The sequence below is a fragment of the Marmota monax genome, unplaced genomic scaffold (genome assembly GCF_021218885.2).
Source record: "Marmota monax isolate L192 unplaced genomic scaffold, Marmota_monax_Labrador192_F-V1.1 WCK01_AAM20220418_F8-fsc00551, whole genome shotgun sequence".
In the NCBI taxonomy this organism is placed as follows: Eukaryota; Metazoa; Chordata; class Mammalia; order Rodentia; family Sciuridae; genus Marmota; species Marmota monax.
The window spans coordinates 59,340-82,719 of NW_026693599.1; the positions used below are offsets into that span (position 1 = coordinate 59,340).

The 23,380-nt window shown below is 56.8% G+C and overlaps 2 long non-coding RNA genes across 12 annotated transcripts in view; one reads left to right on the forward strand and one right to left on the reverse strand.

Annotated features, from left to right (window-relative positions):
• Positions 1–23,380, forward strand: part of LOC124103036 (uncharacterized) — a 51,576-nt gene that overhangs the window by 17,505 nt on the left and 10,691 nt on the right. The gene's annotated exons all lie outside the window — the stretch shown is intronic.
• On the reverse strand, positions 657–11,429 carry LOC124103038 (uncharacterized). Of its 2 annotated transcripts, XR_006855073.2 has the most exons (3): positions 11,236–11,429; positions 3,584–3,932; positions 657–3,351 (listed from the first exon to the last, which is right to left on the reverse strand). It is a non-coding gene; the product is annotated as an uncharacterized LOC124103038 (long non-coding RNA). The 2 variants fall into 2 exon arrangements; XR_006855074.2 differs by lacking the exon at positions 11,236–11,429 and having other exon boundaries at positions 3,584–9,185.

Below are 23,380 nucleotides of genomic sequence, written 5' to 3' on the forward strand. Positions count from 1 at the left end.
GACGGCTCTTGCTGCCTCAGGCGCCCGCTACTTTGGAGTTCCCTTGAGTTCTCCCGGGGGTTGGGGAGTGGGGGCGCGGACCCGGTGGAGGGTGAGTGTGTTCCCGGGGAGCATGCGTGGAGTACTGGTGGAGTTCGGCAATAAAGAGTTGCTGTTTGAACCTACAAGTGCTTTGTGGCGGCTCGGTTATTTGTGCCCAGCCAGACTGCGGCAGGGCACCTCCCCAGTGTACGTGTCCCTGAGAGATCCCATATGGCACCTTGTGCTTTAGCATGGAGAGAAGAGGAGAAAATCCCCAAGTCATCTCGCTGACCGCTCCCGGGGACTGAGCAGGGCGGGCGTGGAGATTCCAGCACAGTCCTGGCCATGAGCACACGGTCTATGTGAGAAGGTGGGCAGGGCGGTGTGCCCCCTGGAGCTGGGCCTTGGAGCTGAGCTCAGCCTTTCTGTGTGTGACAAGGACAGATGGCCTCAGAGGCCTCCCTGGGAGCTTGTTCCACCTCCAGCCAGCCACTTCCTGATGGGTGGGCTCGGCCTGGTCTCTGGTGGGGAAGAGGCTTTAGAGGGCCCATCCAGACGAGGAAACTGGGCCTAGAGGAGGCGTCCTGTAAGGGTCCGGCGAACGTCGGAGGAAGAGACCACCAAGAGACCGCAGCTCATGCAACAGCAAAAGGGGTTTATTGAGGATCCAATCCAGCGCACTGGGGCTCCGTGCTCACTCAGAAAGAAGAGCAGCCCAGAGCCCAGAGCAGGAGTTGAGCAGTGCTTAAGTACACTTTTTTGGGAGGGCGGGGACTTTACATACATCACAGTCTCCTTTAACAAATCATCATACACCGCGGGAAAATCAAACAACAACTCCTAAACATGATTAGTTCATTCATTGGCGGGAACAGGTTGGGCGGGAGTGATAGGTCAGTTCTAAGGGGGGGAGGTACATTCAAACTGATTGGTTTAGGCCCTGCGATGCCTACTGCCTACGTGCAAGATCGCACAGGGCCCTAGGCTATTAATCAACTAAATGGCCTCAGGAATTTCTGGGTGTAGCAGAGGAACTTAACAATACCTAGTCCTTCACTTTTTAACTCAGGCCTTGCAGCTTAGGAACTTTACAATGCCCGGTCTTTTACATTTTAACTTCAATTTCTTTTACCCTTACAGTCCAACCCGCTGTGCATCACAGGTAGATGCTTGGAAAAGCTGGACCTCAGCCTTGGTCATGTGGGGCGAAGTCGAGAGTCGACACCATTCTACTCCTCAACTTTTCTTTCATTTGTTGACTGATGGTTGACAAAAACGCTGGGCCTTGTCCATCCTTTGGAAAGTGTGGAGGTGATGCCTTTGGCTCTTTGGCAGGTTTGGCTGAAGATCAGCTGGGCTGGCGACATAGATGTGACTGCTGAGTAGGTCATAAAGGAGTCTTGCAGGCGGGGCGCTGGCTCCAGGGTCACCTGGCCCAGGGCCGGGCCCAGAGTTCCAGTCACAGGAGCAGCCTGCCCCAGCACCCCACCACCCAATCCACAAACACTGCACAAATGCAGGCAAGAACACGTGTGTGCTCACACTTGTACATGCACATATGTTTGTCATGTGCCTGTGCAAACATGTGAACAAGACGTGCTCACACATATACGTGTGTGCACAGAAAACGCATGCAATCACACACTTGCAGGTGCACACACAGGCATACCTGAGCGCGCACACGCACGCACACATGGGATTCTCAGCACATGGAGAGGGACAGAGATTTCCTTGTACAAATGAAGCCCCTGAATCCTGGTGAAGATGGGCCAGCCCTGAACTCTGGCAACGCCTCTTACTCTTCCAAGACCCCGCGTCCAGGGTACAGAACATAGCAATCCGACAAGTGGCGGTTTGTGTCCATCAGAGTCCAGTGGCATCCAGGAGCAAATTCAAGCTGGCCTCTGGAGTGGGTGTCCCCATTACTGTAGTGGCCGACTGACGAGGGAGTGGGGGTGTAGTCAGGCAGACTGCTGTGGGGTTGGGTTCACTGCCCTAAGCTTGGGGATGTGCTCATGTCCACTGTACCAGAGGTGGCAGGTGCTGGCTGGAGACCGGGAACAGGGTGGGTCCACCACTACCCCAACAGCAGGGGTCCTCGGTGAGCCTTGTCCACCTGTTGGTCACCTGTGGGAACCCAGCCAATGTCTGCTGTGGCCGGAGAGTACTCTGCAACTCCATGGTGGCCCTGCAGGTGAGTCTGGCTACAGGGCCTCTGGCTCAGCCACTCTGGGGTGAAGCCACCAGCCTGGAGATGTTCAGGCAGCCTCGGGGGGTCAGGTGTCTGAGGAGCTGAGACTCAGCCCTGGGGAGACGGCAGGGCGAGCAGGAGCTCCCAGGACAGCAAGGACGGCTGGACAGGCTCTCCCTGACCCAGACTCAGAGGCAATGCAGGCTGGGGCAGGAGCTCAGGGCGCTCCCAGCACAGTGCTCAGGTCCCTGCCACGGGAAGGGACCAATTGCTCCTTGACAGATGCCATTCACCTTCCCAGCTACCATTAGAGGAGGGGTAGGGAGTGGAGAGGCTCCAAGACTGTGCCTTCCCCATCCCTGCAGTGGGGAGTCCTGGTGCCACGGGTTTAAGGAGCAGGTCAGGCCCTGGCACAGGCCCTGGGGAGGAGGTTCCGGGCTGAGAGGTTGTGAGAAGACTCCAAGAGGTGGATTCTCTTGAAGAAGCGCCTAGAGTGGGAGGAGGCTGCTGGCTTGTCCTTCCCTTGGATTCCTGCCCTTTAGATTCAGCTGCCACCATCCAGAGAGGAAAAGAGAGGGAAAAGGAGGCCCCAAGGAACAGAGGAAGGGGAATCTCCAGAGGCCACTCTCTGGAGCCCACTCCCAGGGAGGCACCCAGAAACTTGACAGGTGGATGATCACTCTGAGCCTCGCTGGGAGATGCCCTGCTGGGCTGGCTCTGCCACCTGCACCCCAGCAGGCTGGTGGAAAGCTTCTCCGCCTCCAGGAACCAGCCCTCGCTGGGGTGCCCACGTGTGCCGTGTGCCAAGAGCTGCAGAGAGAGAGCAGTGGAGTCCCAGGGTGTCACGGAGCATGCCTTGGGCGTGCCACATGAGGACTGAGGCTGCGGAGGGCAGGGGTGAGGCAGGCAGGAAGAGGAAACTCCACCTGCTTCTCCCCTCTGCAGGATGAACCTTGCTGCAGGAGGCAGGGGACATCCCCGCCACATCTTCTAAATGACAGACCCGCCTCGGCTGATGTCTCTTCCAGGAGAAACTGGCTGTGTGGCCTTCTGTGATGGTTTGAGGGATCTTCATGCAGAAGAGAGCCGGGTCTCATTTGGCCAGGGGTCCAGCCCTGGACGCACCATGGCTCAGCCAGCTGGAGAAGCGGGGGAGGAGGAGTGAACTGCCCTGACCCTTCCGCCCCACACCCAGAGACAGAGGCAAGGAAGTATTTATGGGTTTAAAACACCATGTTTTATTTGTGGCTAAGCAGGACCTGGATAATGCTAAAGGTCCACAGGCTGGACTGGGGCTCAGGGCCCAGGTGGCCCTGCCAGGTCTCCCCCGCCAGGCCTCTTTCCACTCCCTGACCAGCCTTTCAGGCTTACCTGCTCTTGCATTGCTCCCCGCAGTGAGAGGGGCCCGTGGCACTTCTGTGCGGTGAAGACTCACGCTGCATTTCCTTATAGCAGGTCCGGGGCCTGAGTCCTGTGTGAGGAGGAGTGTCTCCTGGGAACTTCTGATCAAGTGCGCCACATGAGGCTGGGGTACTTCCCGAGAGCCCTGGTGCACGGCCTGTGGTGAAGGCCTAGGGTCAATTTGGCACTCCGGAAGCGCTCCGAATGGACAAAGCCTTGGTCCTTTGCTCTGTGTGTCCGTGGACATGCAGAGACTTTATGTGAACAACATCTGTTCCTCCTGTTAGGGATCAGATGTGACGTGTCCCCTGAAAAGCTCCTGGTGAGACAATGCAAGAAGTTCAGAGGTGAACTCATTGGGTTGTAAGAGCCTTAACAATAAGGGAATCAACCCCCTGGTAGGATTGACTGAGTGGTAACTGGAGGCTGGTGGGTGTGGCTGGAGGAGCCACGCTGAGGGTATGTCTTTTGGTGTGTATTTGGTGAGCTAAGCTAGGCTCTCTGCTTCCCTCTGCCCCTATTCTGCCCTGATGTCCTGACTCTCCTCGAGCCCCGAGGAGCAGAGCCACTGTCTATGCACTGAGACCTCTGAAACTGTGAGCCCCCAAATAAAGGTTTCCTCCTCTAATTGTTCCTGTTATGCTTTCTGGCCACAGAAAGGAAAACTCTGACTGAGACACCCCAAGTGCACTGGGCACACATGGCCCAAGCTTGCCTCTGGGCAGATTTGAAGACTTCTTTCCAACCAGGACATGGAGGTTCCCACCCTGGGTGTGAACGGGCTTTATTAGTACTCAGAGTTCCCAAGCTGCTGTATTCCACTGCACTTTTAGGTGAAGCCCAAAGGACCAAGAGGGCTCCCTTATTCTAAGACCAGAGGCCACATCCACATAGGACTGAGGACACATCCACATAGACCAGAGGACACATCTATATACATCTGAGACCACACCCACATAGACCTGAGGTCACATCTACTTAGACCTGAGGACACATCCACATAGACCTGAGGTCGCATCCACATAGACCTGAGGTCACATCCACATAGACCTGAGGACGCATCCACATAGACCTGAGGTCACATCTACATGGACCAGAGGACGCATCCACATAGTCCAGTGGTTATATCCACATAGACCTGAGGACATATCCACATGGACCTGAGGTCACATCCACATAGACCTGAAGACACATCTACATAGACCAGAGAACGCCTCCACATGGACCTGAGGTCACATCCACATAGACCAGAGGACGCATCCACATAGTCCAGAGGTTACATCCACATAGTCCAGAGGTTACATCCACATAGACCTGAGGTCACATCCACATAGACCTGAGGTCACATCCACATAGACCAGAGGATGCTTCCACATGGACCTGAGGTCACATCCACATAGACCTGAGTGTGGATGTGTCTCCCTGGGTCAGAGCCCTTGGGGGCAGGACTGAATCTTGGCATGCTCTCACTGGCCTGTGATTTCTTATATATGTTCTTACAGAGGATCCTGGATAGCAATAACCAGATTGCAAGGTTTTTTCCAACGCTCAGGGAGACATCTGTCCCCCTTCTTCCACTGTTGGTGGTAAATAGCCCACTTCCAAATTATATTGTGAACCTTAGGAAACTTAGTTCCCTAAATACTGCTTTTATGAAACATTAAAATAACTGTCCTAGTCCCACATTGCTGTAGAACAAAACGTCTTGGACTAGGTAATTTGTAATTAATAGAAATTTATTTCTCATAGTTATGGAGGCTGGAAAATCCCAAATCAAGTTACCAAGAGATTCAGTGTTTGGTGAGGGTGTTCCGTGCCTCCAAGATGGGTCCTTGTTGCTGTGTTCTCATGTAGCAGGAGAAGGAATAGCAGAATGAAGGAACAAATGCTGTGCCCTCACCTGGCAGAAGGCAGGGCAGGAGAGGACTCTCTCTGAAGCCTCCTTCATGTGAACATCCACCCCATTCAGTGGCAGACCCTCGTGGCTGAACTCCTCCCAACGGCCTCCCTCCTGATAGCCACCATCATCTAGGGTTTACGTTCCAGCATGTGTTTTGAGGAATACACCCATTCAGACTGTAGCATTCCGTCCCTGCCTCTCTGATGCCTGATTCTTGTTCTTCTCATGGGCAAGATTCATTCATTCCATCCTGATGGCTCAAATAGCCTTGATCATTCCAAAATCAACTCCAAAGTCTAAAGTCCAGCATCTCATCTCATCAAATGTGGCTGAGAGTCCAAGGTGTTTCATCCTGGGAGAATTCCCCTCCAGATGGTGATATGGAGCATGCTATGTGCTGCCAATCACAACAGTGGGACCGGTATGGGCCAGACATTCCCATTCCAGAAGCAAGAACAGGGAGGGAAGAAGGAATGACAGGAAACTGTGGCTCAATGCTCTGTCCTCCAGGCCCACTAGGTGGGGGGTGCATGCCCTCAGCTTTGCCATGCAGATGTCTGAACCCTAGGGCTCCCACTCCCATGAATCTACTTGACATTGTCCTAGTGGGGGCTTCCTTCAGTGGCCCCATCCCTGGGGTGGTCTGTGCCTGGGTCTCAGCAACCTCTCAGGTGCCCTTGCCCCTACAGCTCTGCTGCACAACATGCTCACTGCAACTGCCCTCCAGAGCTGCGCTGTGCAGCAGGAGTGCTCAGGGCAGAGCAGAGGGTGGGCCTGGTGTGAGGGTGAGGCAGGGCCGGGCAGCTTGGCCCTGGCTCGGCCTGAGGCCCTGCATTCTGGGTCTGTGATGAGGAGGGAGGCCATGATAGATTCTGAAGTGCCGGGGGGTCAGTCTTCCCTTGTCTTGACCAGTAATTCCTGGCTTCCCTTTAGATGCTGACCCACACTAATCTCCCTATGACATGGCCACACACACCCTATTTCCTCCTGAGCAGATGTCCTCCTTTTCCCATGGATGGGCGAGGATTTTCCAGATTTTAGAGTTCTGCTCCCTTTTGATTGACACTTCTGTCTCCAGGGTATTTCTGTTTTCTCCCATTTCACTAAAGGCAGTCAAGAGGAACCAGACCCTCCTTCAACACTCTCTTAGAAATTTCTTCAGCCAATTCTCAGTTACCACTCTCAGGTTCTACCTGTCACACAGCGCAGATATATGGACACACTGCAGCCAGCCATTGGCCTTTACATAGCAAGGGTCACAGGTCCTCCTCCCTTCTCCACCAGCGTGGTTCCTGTTTCCATAGGAGACCTCAGCAGAATGGCCTTTCCACCTGTAGTTTGCATTCTGTTCACAGATACTGTCCACGGAGCCTGGCCTTCCTCCACAGCTCTCCCACACTCCTGCCCCCTCACCAGAATCGCCCCGAATGCTCTAGTCATGACCTAGAATGCATCTCTGGATGCTTCTACTCCCTACGTCACCAAGTTCCAGAGCTGCTTCCACACTTCTAACTATTGGCTGCAGCAGGACCCCACCCTTGGTAAATATGTGTCCTGTGTCACTGTGACTAAAAGGCCTGAGAGGAATGACCTAGAGGAGGGAAAGTTGATCTTGGCTCACAGTTTAGAGGTCAGTCCGTGGTTTGCTGGGCTCTTTGAACATCATGGCAAAAAGTGTGGTGGAGGGCAGCTGCTCCGTGCAGGGCATCCGGGAAGCAGAGAGAAACAGCGCTAGGGGCTCCAAGGAAGCTGCCCTCCCCCTGGCATAGTCTCCTCCCCCTGGGCATAGCCCCCTCCCCCTGGGCATAGCCCCAGGACCCAGTTCCTCTGGCCGCACCTCACCTGCCTATGGCTGCCACCCAGTTGGTCCATTCAAAGCAGGATGGACTGATAGGTCACAGACCTCACGACCAACCATTTCACCTCTGAACATTCCTGCATCAACACAGGCGATTTTGGGCCACACCTCATACCCAAATTACAACAGTACCGAATTTCTGTCCTATTTTGATTTCAGTTGCTATAACAAACTGTCACTGATGTGTGGCTTATAAACAACAAAGTCTGCTTTGTGTGTCCCTGAAGGCTGGAAAGTTCAGGATCAAGGGGTGCTAGAGATTCTGGTGCAGTCCAGTTGTCTACTTCAAGATGGCGGGCATCTGCTGTTTCACCGGAGGAAGGGTAAGGGAGCGCTCTTGGGCCTCCTTTGGAAGGGCACTAGTCCCATTCGTGAGGGCTATGTCCTCATGACCTAAGCTGAACACCGTCACCATGTGGGCTGGGACAGCATCATGGGGGTTTTCAAGGGGGGTCCCAAGCTTGCAGACCACAGCAGCCACTTCCATAGGAGAGTTTGGTTTGGGGTTTGGTTTTTCCTCTTTTGCAACATACCTATGACTCCAAGTGCACTTTGGTGACAGTATTGGTTATAAATGAAACCATTTTCTGAGGGATGCGTCTGATCTATGCTTGTCTGTGAAGCTGGGCTGCTGCAGAGGCCAGGTGCCGGCGTGGAGTGTTGGCCTGGTGTGTTGTGCTGATTTCAATGGTTCTGCTCAACACACTTCGTCTTATGCTAAGTACTGGCCCACTTGGGTCTGAGTGCCAGTCTCGCCAGGGCGTCCAAAGGCATGTTTGTACTTGGTTTAGTCTGTTCACTGAATGGCTGTTGTAAGTACTGGTGGCATCAAGAAAGCCACCACAAGGCTCTGGGCTGTCCCCTCTCACAGCATGTTATGCTAAAAACACACAACTGGGACTTGGGAACAGGCCAAGACAGAGAAGGTTAGTCATGCATGTGCTGACAGGTTTCCCTGGTTCTATCCGGGTCTCCCTGGCCCATGCCCTCGGGGCTGACTCTGGTAGAGGGGTCAGCAGGTGCTGCTGAAGTGGGCCTGCCCCTGGGAATGCCCATCTCTGCACGGTGTGCACCACCCCAGCTTCCAGCAGCCCCTCCACACAGGCAGCACACTCGGGGACCAGGCATCCAGGAGAGACTCTCTGGGGGTGGCCGTCTGCCAGCTCACTGTCACTCCTTCTGAACCCAAGAGTCCTGGCTGGCGGCTGTCAGGTGATGCTCTGTGGCCAGGTGTGACTCCCAGGGGTTTTTCACCTTATCTTAGGACTGCAGAAATGCCCACAGGTTAGCGGGAACGAAGGCGCTCACTCCACACGTTGAGAACATCCAGGAGCTGGAGTTGCGAGGGATACACTGCTGACTTCTCCCCTCCCAGAGCTCGAGGTGGCATTGCTGTCAGGATTGGCCACACAGAGTGAGAGTGTGTCCTGAGGTCCACTTCTCGTGCTGCCCAGGCTCCTCCTCTGAGGTTGCTGAGGGCCGCACAGCAGCAGCGACGGTTTGTGTGGGGCTGAGGTGGGCACGCCTGCTAAGCAACAGGAGCAGGCCTCGGCGTGGACCACGACCTCTGCTGAGCAGCCCCAAGGACACAGGTCAGAGCCTCTGGCAGGGCAGGAATGAGCCAGAACGTCCTCTAGAGGTGCTCTGAGGTCAGCAGGCCAGCCCGTTCCTCGTGGAGCTGCTGCTCTGTGCAGATTCTGGCAGGGCCTGCCCACCCCGACTTGGCCCACACCCGCTCCCAGCACCATCTGCCTGCTCCCGGCTGGCGCTCTGTCAGCCTTCGCAGCACCGCGATGAGCCTTGGAAAGCTGGAGCTTGGCTTAGCAGAGAGATGAATTTGAAATCTTCCCTCTGGGCCCCCCTCTTTCTGTTCCCCCTCCTCGCCCCCCTCCAGGACCAATTTATCTGCCAGTCCAGCCTCCAAGTGGAGTTGGGGCCAAGTTGGCGACCTGCCCACACTTATCAGCCTCTGTGACCAGATGGCAGGAGAGCAGCCCACGGCAGACAGGACAGGGCTGGGAAGTCCCCATGTGCAGAGTGTGCTCAGCAGGGAGGTGGGAGGACAGAAGGTTCTTCCAGGCCACAGAGGAGGTGTGGGGGAGAGGGACGCCCTGTCCAGGAGGGAGACCCTGAACTGTGGTGTGTGTCTGTGTGCACGTGTGTGCACTTGCATGTCACGCACATGAGCACACATATGGCTGTGCGTGCGCACACCCATTCCTGGGTGGTGGAGAAAGAGTGGGAGGTGGTATTGAACACCTCCTGGCTGTTTGGAGTCCCTGTGTCTCCTGTCCTGGTGGTGGCATGTGCAGATGGCCTTGGGACCTGCAGCTCGCCGTGCTTAGGGCTCTTGCCACAGTGGACACGGCATACCTGAAGCTGTGGGAAGCCAGGACCTGCCAGAGAGGGTCCCCAGTGCTGGCTTCTCATCTGTTTGCAGGATGCAAAGCACAGGCTACCCATTCACGGATGCTTCTCTCTGCATGGGGTCCTGGTTTCTGGTGTGTCCAGGCCTCTGGACTGTGGGGGGCACTGGAGAGGCCAGCAGTAGGAGGAAGAGCAAGTGTTCAGGTGGGAGGAGCCTCACAGGTGGCCCTGGTGCCACTGCTGGTCCCTTCCTGCCAGGTGACTTTCCGTGAGGTGCCCGAGGGCATGTGCCCTGGGAAGGCGGCTTCCCGGACTCTATTCTGCCTGGGTCCCCCTCCCTGCCCTGACGTCTTCCCCTCTGCTCCCCAGAGTTCTATTCCTGGACTCTTTGCACCCTGGGGACAGTCCCTGGTGGTCCTGGCCACTCCCTCACAAGGCTTGTGTCTCTCTAGCCTCTCTCTGGAGCTCCAGGCTGCTCCCCACCTGCCCAGGGACCACTCTGCTGGAGATCTCAGGGTCCTTGGGGAGCCCTTAAACCAGCCGCGGGGTGACTTTTACCCCCAGTCTGCCTCTTTCTGTGCTCCCTCTTGGGGACTTCCCCTCTCTTCCCCAGTCCAAACCAGGAACTAGGGGGTCGTCCCACTCCCCATGGTCCACCCACACCCCTGCACGGTCCTATACCCACCGGTGTCTGAGACCCAGGTTTTCATTATCCTGGTCTCAGCCACTTCTGAAACCCAGGTTGGTCTCTTCGCCCAGGGAGGTGCCCATTTACAGTGCCCCTCCTCAAGGTCCATTTCATTCACTGTCCACACTGTCCGTAGGTGTGGGAGACCAACGTTGCACCTGCCTGAGGCACACTCCCTGGCTGGGTGCTGAGGCGCTCAGTCGCAGAAATGTGGCAAGCTTTCCCCACCCTTCTTGGGTTCGAGGGTCGGTCTCGTGCATGGGTGTGTCTTGCTACAGCCCCACGGGTGAAGCCATGCTCACCTGTTCCTTTGTAATATAACCCCTTGCCCTGTTTAGGACGGAATCTTTCATGGAAGTGCCTTGTGTGTGTCTCCTCCTCTTACTGTGCTCTTGGGTGTGGCCTACCCAGGTGTCAGTCAACCTGCTGACAGTGGACATCATGAAGATAGACTCAGCCCCCTGAAACCTGACCCCTTGCCTCATTTGAATAGCTTCTCCTCAATAAAAGGGCTCAGTGAGTGTTCTCTCTCTCTCTCTCTCTCTCTCTCTCTCTCTCTCTCTCTCTCTCTCTCTCGTCCTGCGGACCCTTAAGGTCAGAGGAGCCATCACAGCGACCCCAAACAAAGAGGTCTTTGTGTCTCTTGTGTGCTTATTTTACACAGCCCAGTCAGCCTAGTTCAACTGGAGTGACCCCTGAGCCTTTTAGTCACGAACAGAAAACCAGCAAATAGGACCTCAGCTCCGACTTCCCATGGGCGAGGTGCTCTGCCTGCTGCCCTGTCCAGAGACGCCGGCCCTGCTCCTCACCTCAGCATCGTGGCTCCCATGGACTCCTGCTCCCGGCCGTGCCTGGCCCAGCTCTGGCCTGCTGCAATCACAGCGGAGCTGCCCTCCTTTCCCTGCCACCTCCTGAGCTCTCAGGGCCAGACTGTGTCACAGTTGTCTTTGTTCTGCAATCAGAGCGTGACCTTAAGTGTTGTGACAGCAGGGATGCAGCGTCCCTGCCCCAGCTCTGACCCTGTCCTACCTGGTCTGGCTCTGACTGGTCTGGCTCTGTCCACACCCTCCCGACTGGGCAGAATTCAGACCCCTCACCTCCTGAGGCCTCCCGGAACCTCCCTCTGCTCTGCTTGACATCCCGCCAGGCAGTGGCCCTGTCCCCCTTCTGAACGCCCCAGCAGATGGGGGGCAGCAGACCCAATTCAGTTCCGCTCTGTGGTGAGCAGCTGCTGGCCTCGAAAGCCTTCGCTCAGAGCCAAGCCCAGTCTCATCGGCATCACAGTCGGCTCAGGGTGCTTCACCCAGAATCTGAGCTGCGTCCCCTCAAAGGCAGGTTCTGCTTTGGAGCCTGGAACCTGCATTTCTAAGAAGCACATTTGGGGGCGTGAAGCTGGACTCAGCTCCTCCTTGTTCTCTGGACGTGGTGTCAAAGACCTCGTCTGATCCCTTGGTGTAGCTGCGCTGGGTAGTTCATGTGGAACAGAGATTTATCCTCAGCCCTGGAGGCTGGGAAGTCCAGGATGAAGGCGAAGGCCCTCTCGGCACGTCCTCCCATGGCAGAGGGCAGAATGGAGGTGGGACAAACGTATGGCAGAAGAGTGAAAAGAAGCCAGCCCTCTGCCCCAAGCCCTCTCCAGAGAGCTCTCGGCCCCTTTGCCAGGGCACAGCCTCATGGCCTGACTCCTCTGGGCAGCTCCACTGCCTGGCACTGTTGCCTTGAAGGACTTTCCAGTGCTGTGGGTCTGGGGACATATTCAGACCAGGGAAGTTCCCCCAGTTGATCTACGAGGTTCCACTGGCCTGGCCCAGGAGCTGCAGGTCAGGGATACGGGGTCCTCAGCTGTCAGATCTGGTCTCTGCTCCACTGCAGCTGCAGAGACCTGGGGTGTGTGGCAGATCCCTTCTCATGTGGGGTGAGGACTCACACCTCAGAGGACAAGTCTGACCCTCAGGGAGTCCGTTCTCTGCCTTCTCCAGCGTGCTGCGAGAAGGGGCTCGGCTGGGAAGCGGCTGGTTTTCTTGGTTTCCACCCCTGCAGGGCTCCCTGTCCCAAGCAGCTGCTCTGTCCTTGGGGAGGGTGAGGAGGGCTGTCCTTCTTACTTCCAGCCTCTGCAGCGTGTGTGCATCTGTCACTCACTCACTCACCAGGAGCTCCAGGAGGGTGAGGGCCCTAGTGCTGAGAAAGTCCAAGGGGTGCCCACCAGGAGGGTGAGGGCCCTAGTGCGGTAGGGGTGCCCACCAGGAGGGTGAGGACCCTAGTGCTGAGAAAGTCCAAGGGGTGCCCACCAGGAGGGTGAGGGTCCCCTAGTGCTGTAGGGCTGCCAATAAGGAGCCTAAGGCCTCCCTAGTGCTATAGGGCTGCCCACCAGGAGGTGAGACCCCTAGTGCTATAGGGCTGTCCACCAGGAGGGTGAGGGCCCTAGTGCTGTAGGGCTGCCCACCACCAGGAGCCTGAGGGCCTCCTTAGTGCTGTAGGCTGCCCACAGGAGCCTAAGGCCTTCCTAGTGCTGTAGGGCTGCCCACCAGGAGGGTGAAGGCCTTCCTAGTGCTATAGGGCTGCCCACCAGGAGCCTCCGGGCCTCTCTAGTGCTATAGGGCTGCCCACCAGGAGGTGAGACCCCTAGTGCTGTAGGGATGCCCACCAGGAGCCTAAGGCCTCCCTAGTGCTATAGGGATGCCCACCAGGAGGGTGAGGGCCTCCCTAGTGCTGTAGGCTGCCCACAGGAGCCTAAGGCCTTCCTAGTGCTGTAGGGCTGCCCACCAGGAGGTGAGACCCCTAGTGCTGTAGGGCTGCCCACCAGGAGGTGAGACCCCTAGTGCTGTAGGGATGCCCACCAGGAGGGTGAGGGCCTTCCTAGTGCTATAGGGCTGCCCACCAGGAGCCCAAGGCCTCCCTAGTGCTATAGGGATGCCCACCAGGAGGGTGAGGGGGCTCCCTAGTGCCTACCAGGAGCCTAAGGCCTCCTAGAGCTGCAGGCCCCAGGGATGGTTCCCACCATTACACTAGCAGGCAGACCCAGCTGTCCTGGGAAGGGGCACACAGCCCTGCCCATGGAGGTCATGCCTGGGTTTCTGAGCCAGGACAGTTAAAAGTGGGCTCTGGGACAGATGGGGGTCAGTCATCGTAAAAGGAGGGAGAGGAACAACCTAGCACCGGACCCTCACAGACCACTGGGGTGCAGTAGGGCAGGGCAAGCCAGGCAGCAGGGGGCCGACCCAATCAGGTTCTGTCTGGTTGGGAAGAAGAGGTGGAGCAGAGGAGGAGGGACAGAGAGAGACTAAGAGAGAAATACAGAGAGACGGAATAGGTGGGGAGGGGCAGGGGTGTGAGTCACCTGGTGGCAGTCTCCATCCCGCGCTTCTGACTGGCTCCGCCTGGGGAATGTGGGGTTTTACGTCCTGTCTTAGCTTTTAAGGCTGATTTGAGGCTTCCGGGCAGGCATTGATGAGCTCACTGAGGTCTTGCCGTCTGCTTGCCCCCTCCCCAAACAGTGACGGGCTGCAGCAGGGTCTTGCTGTCTCTGTTGGCTCCAGTGCCAAGGCCACACTTGGCCGCGCTGGCTCTGGGCCCAGCCCTGGGCTAGGTGTGCTCGCAGGCCTTGCTCCTGAGCACTTCCTCCTCCCAGGTCCCTCACTCCTGACCCTGTGGGTCTTTATGGATGTGCCACTGGGAGAGCCGTTGGTGCCCAAGCCCTGTGCTGGTGCTGCCCCCCTCCAGGTCCCTGGGTGTCAGTCCCCCCCAGGGCCACCCACCTCCCCAAAGCCAAGGAAAGTTCCCACCCCCATGAAGCAGAAGGGCCAGCCTTCTAGAATCTCTAGAGGAGCAAGTCCTCGAGTCGCTAATGTTCATTTGTGGATGTGATTAAACGGGCCTACTGTGAAGAGGACAGAGGTAGGCCTGGTGCTGCTCCAGCAGGACCCCTGCGAGGGTGCCAGCCAGCCAGCTCACCTGCAGTCCCCACCCGAGCGGATAACGCCCTAAGAGAGGAAGCAGTCACTTGTCGGAATTGTGTCCAAATTTAGCCGACGGCTTCAGAGCTTTGAACTCAGGTTTTAAGAATGGCCTCTGCCAGTCTGCGGGCACCTCGGATTCCACCGACAGTGGAGAGCAGGGTTGATCTGGCAAACCAGGTGTCACGCCTGCATGAGAAGCGCTGCAGGACAGTGTGCCAGCCTCACACAGGAGCCACGTCCCCTGACAGCTGCAAGATGGAGGCCGAGTCCCCTAGGACCGTGCCCTCCCTCAGTGAAGCTGCACTCTGTGGACAGTTGGACATGCTGCTGGGACACACGTTCGCCCCCCACCTGGGCCTTGCCAGCTGCCCAGAGCTCTGCTCTGAGAGACGGGCAGGATGTGAACCTGCCGTGCACTCACGCCTAGAGGAAGAATCCTGTTCTGCAGGGCATCTTCAGAAGGAGCCTGCATTTTAAGCGGGGGATGTCAGTGCTTGTGGCCCAGCGTTTCCCTGGGGCTGACTGCTGGCTCTGCCATCTTTCTCTTGCTTGGCATTTGGAGACCCGGAAAGCACAGAGCTCTTCAACCCAGGATGCTGGGATGTGCGGGGAGCTGGGCAAGGACACCAGAACGTGCGAGGGGAACGTGCGAGGGGAATGTGCGAGGGGAACGTGCGAGGGTATTCACTCTTGCCGTCCTGCCCTGCAGAGCTGTGTGTGCTGAGTGGGAGCCCAGTGGCACCCTGTCCTTCCAGCACAGGAAGCCGGAGGAGCCGGAGGGCAGGCCGGGTGACACCCAGCCCCCAGGGTGAGGAGGGCCTGGGGCAGGCCAGCTGCCCCCAGGAGCCCTGACTCGGCTCAGCCTGTGTTGGGAGTGGGGGAGTCCCACAGGCACCTGTGTGACAGGCTTTGAGATCAGGCAGAGGCTCCAGCTCCTGACCCCATGACTTTCCAGCCCCTGCCCTCCTGGAGGAGAGTGGGGAGACAGCCACCTGGGCCGCAGTCTCTGACCTCAGCAGAGCAGCCTGAGAGGGCCAGCACCTCACGGCTGTCTCTGTCCCCACGGCCGAATCGTGTCCTTCCAAATCCACACCGTGAAGCCCCAAGCCCCAGGGCCTCAGAGTGTGGCTGGCTTGGAGACGGGCCTGTGCAGAGGGGACCCAGGGGAAGTGTGGTCACAAGGTGTGGCCCTGATCCAGCAGTAGGCTGTCCTTATAGGAAGAGATGGGGACACAGACACACACACGAGACAGCCATGTGAGGGCACAGGGAGAAGCCACAAGAGGTCTCGGGAGGAGCAGCCTGTGGCACCGCCATCTTGGACGGTGAGGAGTTTGTCCCTGGTGTGGGCCACTGGTCATGGTCCCTTGTTGCTCAGCCTGAGCTGAGGCATACGGCACAGTGTCTGCCTTGGGTCCCCGACAAGGGCAGATCCAAAGCGCTGGCGGTGGGCTCTTCCACGGGCTGCCAGGCGGGCTCTGTGGCCTGTGTTGGGAAGGGCTCGTGAGCGCCTCTTCCAAGTAGGGCATGCTTTCCTTCCACCTGAGGACCCCTGGGCCCAGCTGCCATTCCGGAAGGAGCCTGGGCTAAGCGAAGGGCCACGTGGGCACACCTGCCCAGCAGGCTCACCAGACGCCATTCCGGAGTCTTCCGGGTGAGTGGGAGGCCAGAAGATTCTTCCCCAGCACCTGTATGTCCTCAGGTGAGGAAGCTCCTCTCCTTCAGTGGAGCCTGCATCTGGTCCCTGCCCCTGACCTCGGGGGTCTGTGGGTCGGTGTGGGGCCGTCTCTCCCTCTGTGTTGGGCTGTCCTGCAGCTGTGGGCCACTGGAGAGCTGGCCCACTGTGAGCCTCACCAGGCTCGCCCAGGAGCTGCACAAAGTGCAGCTTCATCTGTGGCGACGACAGGGCTGACCAGCTCTGAGCCCCAGCTCGCCCCGCGGGCCCCCTTGTCCTGGGCCCGTGACTGCTGTAACAGGTGGCCATATCGTGGGCCTGCATCTTCTACGCTTCACCTCCGTGGTCACATGAACTCCTCCCCTTCTGTGTGTCCTATGTCCCTCTGCATTTCTCTTATAAGGACTCCTATGACTGAGTCAGCATCCCCAGGTGACCCAGAATCATCTTCTCCTGTTACATTTGCAGAGACCCTGCTTCCAGTTTCTGGGGATTGGGACCTGTCACCTCAAGGCCACCCTGTACAGAAAGGCTAGAGCTGCCACTTTCAGAGCAAAAGCTTGGGTGACCATTGAGATTGGGTTGGGGCATTTCCAGCTGTCTGACCATAGGCCTGTGTTCTGCTTGTTGGGACCTCGATCTGTCCACCCATGAGTGGGAGACCACTAGCCTCCTCAGCATTCTTAGGTTGTGAGGTCAGGCACATGGAGAGCCGGGCACAGTGCCCGATGGATACATGGCCTGGGTATACCTGGCTTGGGTGGGAGCTGGTCCCTCTCCTGTCCTCAGCTGGGTCACTGGAGATTGTCTTGCCCTCACCCCACTCTGCAGAGGTGACCGGCTTGTTCAGCTGTGTCTTGGGTGGAACTTAGTCTCAGGTTGGGGGCTTTGGGGGGATTTTTCCATAAGGAAATGAAGTGCAGTGATCGCAAGCCCACCCAGGGCACTCGAGGTGAGCTCCGGATGGAGAGCGGGCTGGAGACGGGGGGCCAGGCCTGTGCGGAGGAGCTGTGGGAGGCCGGCCTGCGGCCCCCGCGCTAATGAGCCCGCAGAACTCCCCTCTCCGGATGGAGCTGCTGTGAGCCGCCAGCCTGCTGAGCTTGGCTTTCTGCTCTCCTCTTTCCATGGCAACGGGGAAAGGGGGCCAGGATGTGGCAATCTGCAGAGGCGTGGGCGGGCTGTCTGCAGGCAGTGCGGCTGGGAGGAGGAACCCAGGACAGCAGCCCCGGCTCCAGCCATCACCACAGGCCCGGGAGCTCCTGGGATAACACCGCATGTCCATCTTCCCGTCTGCCCTGGGTAGCAGCAGAGGAAGCTGTGACAGGCAAAGCAACGTGCCTGCGCCATTCAGCTGGTTAACAGGCCATTCGGGGGCTTCTGGGGTGTGGCCGTCCTCAGGGAGCCCTTCACTGGCCTTGGAGTTTCCTGAATCCCAATTGGATTGACCAAGGCCCTGGTTGGAGCCACAGGACAAAGCCATTCACCAGTGTGATACCAAGGAACGCTCATGGGCTGACAGGATTTTAGGAAATCCAGGGATCTGAGGACATCCATGCACCCTGGGTTCATGTTGAGTCAATCAGCACTTTTTTTAGTAAGGAGCTATTATCATGTGGAAATGGCTTGTTCACAGGGGATTTAAAACCCCCAGCATAGCCAATCATTGTTGCAGGGAGGAGTTGGGAGGAGAGGGAGGTCACAGGAGTGGACTGCAGAGCCAGCAGGAAGGGTCTTGGGCCCAGGGCTGCCTCTGGCCTGACCTTGCCTGGCCCCCCACAGGGAGCTCCCTGTCCTGCACAGACTGTGACCTGCTGCCATGGAGAAGCTGTCACGCTGGCTGAGGCTACTTTTGCTGATTCCAGATTGGCTGTTTGTGGTTCCTGCCCAGATTCCTAATTCTGCTCATTTCTGCTCCACAGAGAAATGACTGTCCCTCTTTGATGAAGAACACCCTTGGTATGTGGAGTCACCTCCTGAGTGACCCCCAAGGATGGGGGCAGGCCTGGTCCCCCCTCCCTGCTGACCGGGGGCAGATGGCCTGCAGCTTGGCCTGGGCTCCCTACTCAACCCTCAGCATAAATAAGCCAGAAGGATGTCCCAGGTGGTCAGTCCTAGAGGCTCATGGGAGAGGCCCCCTGCAGGGGTGGACTTCAGAAATCAAGGTGGAAGAACATCTCAGGGTGCCAGATGTTCCAACAAGAGGAGACCTGCAGACAGGAGTGTTGAGACCCACTGTGGGAAGAGCCGGGGGCTGCCTGCCTCCCCCTCCCCAGTCACCCAGACTCTCCTGCCTGCTTCTGGAGCAGGATGTCCTGCCTGAAGGGCTTGGAGGCTGGAGGCTGGTGGCCGGCTGGTTGCGAGGCAGCCCCTTCCGTGGGGACAGCTTTACTGGCAGAGTTCACGGCTGACATGTAGCTGAAGCCTCTTGCCCCTCGGAGCCTCCGGAGCCAACGCTTGAGGCTGCTCCAGCCACACCTTTGTTTTGGAGGCTCCTGCTGATGGGGCTGCCAGGATCCGGATGTGTCCTAGACCAGGGCTGTCCTGCAGGTCCTGGGGTCAAGGCTGTCCTGCAGGTCCTGGGGTCTGCAGGAGCTGTAGGAGGCGGGCTCCCTGCAAGCACAGGCCCAGACGGCACGCGTGCTGAGCGCCCACCGATGCTCTGCTGGGCCAAGCGCACGTTCCCTTATTTTCAAGCTCACATTCTATTTTACATTTCCAGGCTGCCTCTTGTCATGACATGAATCTGAGTGTGTAATAATCTGAAGCCCGAAGGCTGGGTAGATTTTTCTTAAAGCTCCATCTGCTTTTTAATTAGTGCAGATTCCTCCAAGATTCTCACGCTAACTGCTCATCAGTCTCGGTTCTGGGTGCTCTGAGGGCTGCTCCGTGCTTGTGAGCCACAGCAGTGGGGAAGGTGCCAGGCTGGGGTGTAGCCACGGACCACAGTGACCAGGCTGAGTGGCAGAGCTCCTCGCTGCTCACCAGGCCCCATGCAGCAGCTTGATCTCAGGATCTTACACACAGGCACCAAAGCACACGGATTTCCCCTGCCACGTGGCCGAGAGCATGCTGAACAGAGCAGGAGGGCTCCTGAGGCCAGTCTCCTGGGGGTGGGGTCTAGACAAGGACAATGATGGCCTACAAGGCAGAAATACAGCCCTGACTTTTCCCAGTCCCTACGGGGGGGGGGGCGTCCTGGGTTCTCCACCTGTGCACTCAGCTCCCCTGTCACTTGGAGGAGGCCAGCGGTGGAGGGCACCCAGGGCAGTGTCCACACCAGCCCTGCTTGTGGTCATTCTCAAGCCAGTGGCCGCCTTGAGCACAGTAACGCCTGCTCAGCCTCCTTGAAATCAAGGCGTACCTGCCGGGGAGAAGTTAGTCCCCCTCCCGACACCACTGTGGGGTCATCCTGGCTTGGCCGCTGGCTCCTGCTCAGGGGAAGCCTGCCCTTGGAGCAGGGGATCGCAGATTTTGTTTGGCTGTGTGTTGGAGACGAAGCCCAGGGGCCCTCCTCAGCCCTGCCCTCCTCTTTCCTCCAGGGCCAGTCTCCTGCTGGCCATGCACGTTCGGTTGCTTTTGTCCTGACTTACAAGAGGCAGGAGGCCCCTGTGGCCTGCCTGCCCTGGGGTCCAGAATCAGGAGCCAGTGCAGCTGGTCCTTGATCCTCCTCTGCAGCCTCCAGTGCCTGGCCCTCAGTCGGCTCAGCAGGACTAGGAGGGGCCGTTCACTGTCTTCCGGAACAGCGCCCAGGGTCAAGGCTCATCACGCCCAGCGCCTTGCCTCCCGGCACCCGGCGCTCACCTTGGAAGCTGCGGGCTCCTTCGGGGTTCACCTCTGCGTCCAGTGATGCGCTCCTGCCCTCACACCGGTGGAGGTAGCTGATACTGTCTGGCTGGAAGGCGGAGGAGTCCTTCCTCAGCGCCTGGCTCTGCCTCCCTCCGCCCCGTCCAGGCAGAGGTCAGCAGCCTAGCCAGACTCTGCCAACTGGGCCTGCAGCTCCTGTTCCCTTGGGGGCTCAGTGCCCTCCAAGCAGGCCCCCTTCCTGCACAGCTCTGTGTGTCCTGGGCACTGTCGGCAGGCTGACTTCGGGAGACGGATCTGCTGACCGGCTGCTCGCCTGGGGCCACTTGAGGACGCCTGGTCTCTTCAGAACAGCCTCCTCCAGGCCTTGGCCTCTGGGTGGACCCAGGCGGGGTTGTGGGGAGAGGGCATTCTGTTCCCATCTTCGCAGCCCCGAGCCTGCCCCAGGCTTCCACTCTGAGCACCTGGGGCCAGGGCCTCTCGGGCTCAGCTTCTTGAGAGCATCCCTGGAAGCCAGCTCTGAGTGTGGGGTCCTCCCGGAGGAAGGTGTGGGGGTGCCATGCTGACCTGGGGAGGTCCCGAGATCCCGGTCCCCGTGCTGGCCTCACCACTCCCCTTCATCGCACGCCCTCTCCCTGGCCACCTGCCTCGGTGGGCCTCTGCCCCAGCCCCAACTGTCCACTAAGACTGGGCCTGTCTGCCCACCATGGGCCCCATTTGTCCACCCTACGTTCACAACCTTGCTGTTACCTGGCACCCCAGCACCTTCTCCTCACACACACACTCATGCACACCCTCACGCACAACCTCACACACACACCCTCACGCACACACACACTCACATACTCACACACACACACCCTCAGGCACACACACATACACACTCACACCTTCACACATCCCCTCACATACATACATATACACACTCACAAACACCCTCACACACACACCCTCACACACATTCACTTACTCTCACATAATTAAACACACACTCATACACACCCTCACACACACTCACACATATTTTCACACACTCACATACTTGCACTCACTCACACACACTCATAAACATACACTCATGTACACCCTCACACACACTCACATACTCACATACATATACCCTCACACATATACTCACATACTCACATATATCCTCACACATACACATATTCACACACACACATGCACACCCTCATATAATTCACACACACTCAGATACACACACATACTCACACACTCACACATACATATACACACTCACACTCACACACTCATACACACACATACATTCACACACACTCACACACACACTCTCACACACACATGTTGCACGTCGTTCCTGACTGCATCATGACCCTCCCTTAATGCTGTGCTGAAGCTCGACTCCTCAGGGCACCTGAACCTGGAGCTGGGTCCCCAGAGGAAGTGAAGTTTGGGGGCACAGGTGGGCCTCATCCACACGACTGTAAGAGGGGAGACGGCCAGAACCAGCCTGCACAGAGGAAGGGCCCTGAGGACCAGAGAGGAGTGGCCACCAATCGGGAAGGCACCTCGTCAGGTTCCGACTTGGACTCGCCAGATGATTGGAGCTGCTGGTCATCTGTGTGTCCTCAGGGGACAGTCTACCCAGGGCCTTACTCAGGGTTACACCAGGCTGTGTTTTAAGATAACCTGTGACCTGTCCGACTCGTCAGGTCCTTTGAAGATCAAGCCCTTATCAGACAGATGGCACCTGTGTTCTCCCGTTCCATGGGTCCGCTGTTTGCCAAGTTGGTGACCCCTCCATCATTCAGTCTGTCAGTTTGACGTAGTTCTACTTATTAGCTTACTTCTGTTGTCTGTGCTTTTGGTTTGCAGCAGTTAGATGATTTTATGATTCAGTCTTGGTGACTTGAGTGTCTCTAGAGATCCAGCTTAGTTTGCTGGTGTGTTGTGCGTAGTAGCCTATGGTAGTCCGCTTTCTTTCTGTGTCAGCAGATGCGACCTCTTTTCTTTAGTTTCTGATTTATTTGAGTCCTTACCCTCTTCCTTATTTTAGCAAACACTCTCTCGATTTCCTTTGTCTTAGAAGAAGCTTTATTAGTTTTGTTCATTTTTTCTATTCCAATTATTTCTGCTCTAATCTTTATTATTTCCTTCCTTCTGTTAACGTAGGGCTCGGTTCTTCTTTTTACTGCACTAGGAAGTGTCAATCAAGTTGCTTATTTAGGATCCTTTCCTATGTAGAGCATTTCACCATGAGCCTCCCTCTTGGTGCTGCTCTGGCAACATCACCTAAGCTTGGTATGATTGTTTCCTTTTTCATTCTTCAAGAATCATTTTTATTTCTCTTTGATTTCTTCTTTGACTTGATAATTGTTCAAGAGTGTGCTATTTAATTTCTACATATTTGTAAATTTTTTAGCTTTACTTTTGCTATTGATTTCTTGTTTCATTCCACTGTAGTAAAAATATATATTTGCTACGATTAGAATCTTAAATTAAGCAACACTTGTTTTTGAGCAAATACATCAACTATTCTGGGAAAAATTCATGTACAATTGGGAAGAAACTGTGTTCTGGGCAGGAGGTTCTGTGAGACTGGTAGGTGCTTGCCGTCTGTATTCCTTATTGACCTGTCCGAACGTTCTGTCCACTCTTGAAGTGGAGCACCCCAGGACCTGGTGCGGCCGCATTGCTGGTATTCATTCAGTTTGTTTATGTCTTCGTGTGTCCTGCTGTTGGGTGCACGATATGTCAAGAGTCACAGCCTCCTGGTGGCTCGACCCTTCTACCCTTAAGGGTCTGTCTCGTGGTCGTTGGATGGAAGGCTCATTGTGTCTCATGTAAACACAGCCACCTGTGGGCTCTGTCCCTTGGCTGTCCGGCTGTGTGTCTTCAACATGAGGGAGCTTTTGTCCACAGCGTGGAGTTGGGCCTCACCTTCGTGCCTGTGTGGCCACTCTGGGCCTTCGTGTTATCTGCATCTGCTGGTGCCCCCTCGGCCACGCCACCTTTAATCCATTTGTGGCTGACGCGCTGGTCAATGGACAGTGTCCACCTCGACCCGCTGGGGGCTCTCGGCTGGTTTTGTGGTAGTTCTGGCCTTTCCTCTCGTGCCGTCTGCCTCAGCACTCGGTGGCTGCTTGTCTGTACTCAGGTTCCTTTCCCTGTCTTTTGTGGGTCTTACATGTCCATTTTTCTTTTGGCATGTTCACCTGGGACCCACAAAACACCTTAAGGCTGCGGAAGTCTAACTGGTAACCACTGGGCTTCATCGCATCCTCTATGCTTTACCGCCCAACCCGGGTGGCTGTCATAATTGGCATCATTGATATTCTTTATCTTCCAGTGGTTTTAAAGTCACAGTCATTTTACTGGGTTTGCACTGTAACTTTTATACCGGGGTCCAGAGTGACCTGCCCGCTGCCGTCACAGCTGGGCAGTGTTGAGGTTGGTCTGTTGGCAGGCCTCGTCGGCCCCACTCGGACTTTCTGTGCCGTCCTGCAGCTGACCTGAATCCTCCCGTTTCCCCTGCAGACC